This window comes from Lolium perenne, chromosome 7 (assembly GCF_019359855.2).
Source record: "Lolium perenne isolate Kyuss_39 chromosome 7, Kyuss_2.0, whole genome shotgun sequence".
Classification (NCBI taxonomy): domain Eukaryota; kingdom Viridiplantae; phylum Streptophyta; class Magnoliopsida; order Poales; family Poaceae; genus Lolium; species Lolium perenne.
The window spans coordinates 220,397,214-220,403,372 of record NC_067250.2 but is presented as its reverse complement, the minus strand read 5'-3'; positions in this window follow the sequence as shown (position 1 = coordinate 220,403,372).

The window sequence follows — 6,159 nt, the reverse complement described above, 5'->3', positions numbered from 1 at the left end:
TGTATCTCGGCGGAACACCCGGAGGGTGGGGATCCCATTCTAATTCCCCACGGTAATGCTTTGCATACCGTAGCAGTTGTGTCTTGCGGAACAACCGGAGGGTGGGGATCCCATTCTAATTCCCCACGGTAATGCGGTCTATGATGGGTTGCAGCTACCGGCGTAGGAGTGTATGGTAGAGTCCAGCACTGTCGTCGTGGTCGGGGTCCACCTTGAAATCTACAGGAATAATGGGACCGACGTGGACCCAGGGTCGGGGCATGCAACAAAGGGTGGGTGTTCGAGGTAGCGGAGGAACATGATTGGCTAGACCTTATACCGGGCCTCACACCGAAGGAAGTGTGGACGGGAAAGCTGCCCGGTTGGCACCAAGGTTAAGATCTCTTATGGGTAAAGCAACACACCTCTGCAGAGTGTAAAGAACTGTGACCTGTCACTCCCTGTTCCGGGATGAGGAACTGCGAACGCGGCCGGAAAGGAGCTCCATGAAGTTCTAGTAAACCGGTGAAGGCTGACGGACATAGCTCTTTGGAATAAAAGCAATCTCTTAAAGAAATGTTTATCAAAACTTGCATTGGTATTAGACTTTCTGATCTAATATCGTAGCTAGAGCATTAAACACCTCTTATCTATAATGAACTTGTTGAGTACGCTCGTACTCATACCACTCTTAAATCCCATTCTTAGATTGCCTGAATCGTCTGGAGGAGGACTATGACAACAATGAAGGAGCCGAGATCATCGGCTATGAAGAACCAGACCTCTCTGGAGGTATCGAGGGTGTAGACTACCTCATCGTCTACGGAACCGGGGAGGCTTCCGGAGGAGATCAAGCCTGAACATCTCGAGTAGTGGTAGTAGCCGAGCAGCCCGAACTCTTAGTATTTAGCTGCTCGAGAAAATAAATGTATAACTTAATGAGACTCTTATATTGTAAGCTAAGTTGGGTTCGCCTCGAACCCAGGAGTATTCCTCTGAGGACCCAAGAGGAGCTCCGAGACGACATGTGTATGATATATGTAATAATAAATGAATGAGTTATGGACCTGCTATGTTCTGTTGTACTACTCTGAGGGATGTAATATTTGCGGAATGGTACTTCGTGAATGTTATATCAACGACTGGCATACTACAACATGCAGTGGTATGCAGGGTCACCACAGCCGGCCAACCCTAGGGGGTGGAGTCCCAGGTGGACTCCACCAAAGGTGGCCGGCCACCCCCCCTCATGAAAGGTGGGAATCCCACCTCAAGTGGGAATCCCACCTTGGGTAGGTTTCATGTCATATGGAAGGTTTTGGTTTGGGGTCTTATTCGAAGACTTGTAGAACAACTCTTCGGGGTTCCACCTATATAATGAGGAGCAAGGAGAGGGGGCCGGCCACACCAAAGCCATAACGGCCGCACCCCTCAAGTGGCCGGCCACCCCCTCTCCCAAACCCTAGCCGCCCCTCCTCCACCTCTTCTCCCGCATACGCTTAGCGAAGCTCCGCCGGAGATCTCCATCAACACCGCCACCACGCCGTCGTGCTACCGGGATTCCAAGGAGGATCTACTACTTCTGCTGCCTGCTGGAACGGGGAGAAGGACATCGTCTTCATCAACACCGAACGTGTGACCGAGTACGGAGGTGCTGCCCGATTGTGGCACCGTCAAGATCTTCTACGCGCTTTTGAAAGCGGCAAGTGATCATCTTCTGCAACAACGAGATATAATCTCGTAGGCTTTGGAAATCTTCAAGGGTTAGTCTCGTTCATCCCCTCATTGCTACCGTCTTCTAGATTGCATCTTGGCTTGGATTGTGTTCTTGCGGTAGGAATTTTTTTGTTTTCTATGCTACGAATCCCAACAATTTAATATGATAGTACGTAAGGGATAGAAGTAATGTGCCTAGTCTTATTCGATAAATCGATGCTAGTTAATTGCCGATGGCAAAAAAACGTTACTTTACTCAAGATCAAGTCCCTGGGCCAGATCCTGGATCTTCTGAAACCTTCGGGTTCGTTTTGCTTCGTCTCCAATAGTTTTTATCGAGTGCACATCCAGAGCTCCCGGCGGGAGTAGCCCCCGAGTCTAGGGATGGATACTTGCAACCGTGCGTAGACTCAAGTAAAGCAACCCAACACTATAGATTCCTTCGGATGCTTCATAAATGGAGAGTCGATACTTTTGATGACATCATCAATGACGTCGCTTCTGCGGCGACTCGATTGACAGGACCTGCGCGGTCAGTTAGGAAATGATTGATCCTTGCATGTTGTCCGAGGCGCCTCCTCGATTTCCGCGCATAGTTGAGGTAGTTTTCCTTTGGCGTGATGGTCGTGGTGACACGTGGTGACCTAGATCTGCATCCAATGTTTACAACGCAGATCCTCCAGACCAAATCCTTGGTAACTCTCCCTTTTATAAAGAGAAACGTAAATTTTACTCTCTTCCTTCTCCCTCTTACTACTTTCTTCCTCCTCTGTTCTTGCATCTCGCAACCACTGCGCCGCCACCATAGTCGTGCTTCAACCACCATCACCTCTAAAGATATTCCAAGATGGTGAAGAAGAAGGGCACCGTTGCCGCCGCCAGCGTTGCTACGAGCGCCATCGGGCCCAAGATCACTGCTGATGCAATGAAGAAGATCACACCGGAGGCTTCTGATGGTGCTTATCGTAACACCGATTTCACACTGTTGGGAAACCCCAAGAGCTAGGAAGGTATGATGAGCACAGTAGCAAGTTTTCCCTCAGTAAGAAACCAAGGTTTAATTGACCACTAGGAGAAATGCATGACTTCTGAACGTGTTGCTAGCTGACTAGTGGCAGGACGCACTACCAGCGTTAGCAACAACGTCGAACCTGCACACAACACAACCAAAGTACTTTGCCCCAACTTACAGTGAGGTTATCAATCTCACCGGTTTGCTGAACACAAAGGATTAGACGTATCGAGTGGAAAGAGATGTTTGCAATAAAATAGGAATTGCAGTAGAATTTATCAGTAAAGGAAACAAGACCCGGATCCACAATTCACTAGAGGTGTCTCTCCATAAAGATAAATAGCATGTTGGGTGAACAAATTACAGCTGGGCAATTGATAGAACATCGACCAATACATGACAAGATGATTACTATGAGATTTGATATGGGCATTACAACATAATAAATAGACCGTAATCCAACTACGTCTATGACTAATAATCCACCTTCAGGTTATCGTCCGAACCCTTTCAGTATTAAGTTGCAAGCAACAGACTATCACATTAAGCAATGTGTGTAAAGTAAATAATATAATTAACCTCGAATAAAACATTATTGTTTTCTCCCTAGTAGCAACAACACATCTACAATCTTAGAAGTTAATGTCACTCTCCCAGAAAACTAGAGGCATTAACCTACTATCGAGCATAAATACCCCCTCTTGGAGTCACAAGTGTCCACTTGGCCAGAGTTTCTACTAGCAACGCAGAGCATGCAAGATCACAAATAACATATGACATGAATATATAATCAATCTCAACATAGTATACAATATTCATCGGATCCCAGCAAACACAACATGTAGGATTACATAAAGATGATCTTGATCATGTAGGGCAGCTCACAAGATCTATACATGAAGCACAAAGTGGAGAAGACAACCATCTAGCTACTGCTATGGACCCATAGTCCAGGGATGAACTACTCACACATCACTTCGGAGGCGGGCATGGCGATGTAGATGCCTCTGGCGATGATTTCCCCCTCTGGTAGGGTGCCGGGAAGAGCTTCAGAAGCCCCCGAGATGGGTTCTGCGATAGCGGCCGCGACGGAACATTTCGTGGATGGAGGCTTAGGTATCCAGGGTTTTCCCGAGAAGATGTATAAATAGGCGGAGGATTTAGGTCGGTGGGGTGCCTGGTGGGCCCACACCCCCCTTGGCGCGGGCCATACCTAGGTCGCACTATGGGGTGGTTTGGCCGCCCTGTGGTGCCTCTTCGACCCCCTCTGGACTTCGTCTTCATTTCGGTAATGTAAAATCCCAGATATTTACTAAGCTAAATACTTGAGGTTTAAACATAGTATTGGTGAGATCACGACGACTCTGGAGTAGTATAGATCGAATCACATATTTTGTGATAGCTATATATGTGAAAATTTATTTTCAGGTGTAAGTAATTCCGTAGGTAAGTTTTTCCTAGCGCCCAAAAAAAAAGGTGATTGAATATAGGCACCAAATATGGAACCAGAATAAATTAATTTTGAAGAATTTATGTAAACTATTTATCGTACAACAAAATTTGGAAACTCTCTAGCAAAGATATTTTTTACCAATACACACATCTGGATAGTGAGATCAATATTTATACCATCGTTTGGTGGAGCTAGGGATTTGATTATTTGGATCCACACATCCACTACTCAATGCATAGAAACACCGTGTCCTATTTACCCTACACTAGAGCAGTCTAAACTGCTAACTCTTTACCTTTCAACAAAACTCAACGGGCACCGCTAGGAATCGGATCCCGATCTTTAGTGTTCCATCGGACTCCTCTTCTGCCGTACGATGGAGACTATGTGCAGCTTCCGATCGATTTAACGTGAACAGCCTGTTATTAGTTAATAGTTTCCTTAGTTTACCTCCTTATCACTGGCAAGCATCACGCGTAATCCCACGATTTCCGGAGTCCGTTGAATGGCTTTGTGTGACATGCATCCTTTAGGTAGTTTCCAAACTGTTTGCGTTCCGAATTATTCATTCCTAATTTTCACGAACGCAATTATTCCGTATTTTGTGGATACTAATTTTATAATAGTTTGCCTTAAAACAAATTTTGTTTCCATTGCTGTACAAATTTGATATTGGGGATAAAAATTGCCTCCCTGTATAAAAAATATATTTGTAATGTGAAATTACGTTTTTTGTAGAAAAATGTGTTCTCGTTCACCAAAGAATTTGCTTCCACCGTGAATGAAATTTGCTACAATGTAAAAAAGAAAAATACTTGTATAATTGGGTTCAATTGTTACATAATATTGTTTCCACATACTAGAGAAATGCTTCCAACTATATACGGATTTGTTTCCATCACCAAGAGAATGGCTTCAAGGCCTACATTGGTTAGACAAATGCAGCCAACAAGTAATATATTCATTCCATCAAGAATAATTACATTTTAGTGCTTCCAACAAAATAACTGCTTCCTTAAAATTAATTACATTTTAATGCTTCCAAGGAAATGGAGAATATAGAGCTTCCAACTAAAAGAAAATTTGCTCTCGTCTAACTAACTATTTGCTTCCTCGGATGCTGATATGCTTCCTTTACTAATCACGTTTTGCCGCAATTGCTTCCGACGATCACTTCCTTCTTGCTTCCATGCAGCCTGGAGTCCTAGACAACACAACCATTAGGTTGCTCCTAATTGTCGATGCACTGAAATGATTTCACCAAGTCGAGAACTTTTGCGCCTCCAGGCAGAAGAGCCTGATGTCATGGCCATCGGAGGTTGCCACCCAGGCTAGGAGAGGTGCTACGAGACAGATCTGCAACACATGCACCACCATCCTCGTCCTAGGACATAATCTGCATGTGCATCAGATCCTCTTCTCTTCCAATGATTTTCTGGAGAGAAACAAGTGGCAAAAATAATGGAGAGTATACATGAGAAAGCAAGATGCATGTCAATTACGTGATCACCTCAGCGCTCATAGCTTGCCATAATATCGGAGATCCAGCGACAATGTCGTTCACGACCAGCGCCCAAGGCTAAAACGCCTCTGACCCTGTCATGATTCATGCACTCCTTGGAACTGGCAAAGCCGCCACCGGCGATCAGGGATCCCCAAGACAATTCCCTCTGGCGGAACATCATGGAGTCGGCGCCACATATCGATGCAAGTGGAGGCGTGGGTAACAGCGCGGCGTCGGATAGGATGGTGCGGCGCTGCCGAGGGAGTTGAGGCACGGTGGGAAGAGAAGAATCACCGTGGCGGCGGCGACAGGAGATGGTGTCGAGCTGGGGATCGATTTGGGCAGCCACACGATGCGCCATTTTTGCTATTTATGTGGGGAAGGTACAGATTTAATGAGCCTTTTTTCCCGGTGGAAAGCAAAATGAATCACCGGCCGTGTGATGGAAACCAGATGGACGGCAACGCATTGGTCCGACCATTTGTTTGCCATCGG